Source organism: Aplidium turbinatum, chromosome 17 (genome assembly GCF_918807975.1).
Source record: "Aplidium turbinatum chromosome 17, kaAplTurb1.1, whole genome shotgun sequence".
NCBI classification, from domain to species: domain Eukaryota; kingdom Metazoa; phylum Chordata; class Ascidiacea; order Aplousobranchia; family Polyclinidae; genus Aplidium; species Aplidium turbinatum.
In genome coordinates this window covers 3,969,956-3,971,800 of record NC_137488.1, presented here as the reverse complement: position 1 = coordinate 3,971,800, position 1,845 = coordinate 3,969,956, and positions in this window count along the sequence as shown.

Sequence of the window (1,845 nt, the reverse complement as noted above, 5' to 3'; positions counted from 1 at the left end):
TGAAAACAAGTTGTAGTGTTTTTATTAGCTCTAGTCGGAGTGGTTAGTGTCATTGACAGTTGCACATCAATCAATCAAATGCAATATTTATTACTCTGGGATTGACAACTGTATTTACATTATTTTTCGTGTAAGTCATTGTTTTTTGCCAGTCCTAGGGTCTTCTGCTGAGGTGACGGTAGGCACTTTAAGATACGAAAATTTTCCCAACAAATCAGCTGATTACAGTCATGTGACTTCGTGAGCGTGATATTGTGAGATATATTGTGAACGTTCTTGAAACTTTGCTTGTAGTTCAGGCCCTTAGGGGAATCTTTAGGCTAAACGCGTTACACGTTGTTTTTTTGCATATTTTTGCAGTTGATCAACCCAACTTTGATTTTAGTGGGTGCCGCAACTTTTTGGGTCACGTGATCACCCCCAAATCGGGGATTTCCCCAGAAATCACGTTTCAGCTCTTTTTACGTCATTTTTGTGCAATTACATATTTGATTTTTGTATATTTTAACTTAAAAAGCACATACAAACAAGTGAGACAAAATAAACACAAAATAATTTGATAGATGACGTCATTGTGACGTCATCACATATTTTTTTGCTTTTTTAACCTATTTTGGTCGTTTGCTGTTGGTTTTAGTTGGAGTGCCGGTTACTAAAACCATTTCACAATTCCTAAAAGTAGTTTCGTCATGATTGCATCTTTTATGACGTCATCATTACATTATTAAAACTAGACAACTTGAAATTCAGGAACCAAAGGTAAGTTTATTACGAAAAAAGCGATGAAATACTCTCATTATAAGTTTTGCAAATGCTTAAAATTTTACAATTGCAAGCAATAACAGTAATTCCAGTACAGTATGACGCAATGACGACGTCATCAAGGGAATAACCAGAAGAGCAGCTACCAGGGGTGAATTTCCCTTTTGGTCATGCCACTTTAAAATTTAAAATAATATGTAGGCCTAATTATGATCTACAAATCAAGTTAATACACGACCCCAGATGATGCAATGTCAGAGTCTTAACACTGTTAATTCAAGATGAAAAAACTAGCGGTTTTCGATGATTCCTACCATACGTAATTTGATGTTAAAAAAATTCGTGTACGACAAGTTTTTTCAAGTTACAAGATAGAGTTTAGAAAGTCAAAAGCATTTCTTGAATGATCAGTGTGGATTGGAGATGAAACGTCAATGTGGATTGAAGATGAAACATCAGAGAGGATTGGATATTTTGTGGTCGAATTGCATGTTTCGTACTCGCATGAACAAAGACTTGTGCATTTTATGGATTTTTTCTTACAGGAACATCGAGAGCCACAAGTAGACTGACAAAACGGAACAAGCTGATTTGCATCATTATGTTTCCAACCCCAAGCTAAAGGAGAAGGTAGTTGCTGAACATTTACGAGGTTTGATTTCCGTATTTCAGCTTGATGTATCGCTCTGCGTGTATGCTGCATCAGAGCAGCTGACGTTGGTGGCAGCTTTTCAATAGTGCAACCATTGGTAAACATCATATAACGGCATTCGTCTACATTCGTGATAGTAGGACCATTGCCATAAAGAGCTATGACATACTTTTGTATGTCATTTATAGAACTAGGTGAGCTTGAGAAATTCAGAGAGTTAAATAAGCCACACATTGCCGTAAGATAAAGCATCCAACAATCCCAAGCCTTTTTTTCCAAAGACGAAACAGTAGGCTATCACAGATTGTGATAGCATAAAACAAAGGTAAAGAAGCGCAAATCATCGGAGATTGAGGTGAAGATGAAACAATATCATGGATTGGAATGAAGCGAGTTTTTTCTCCAACTCCAAATTCAACCCATAGTTTACA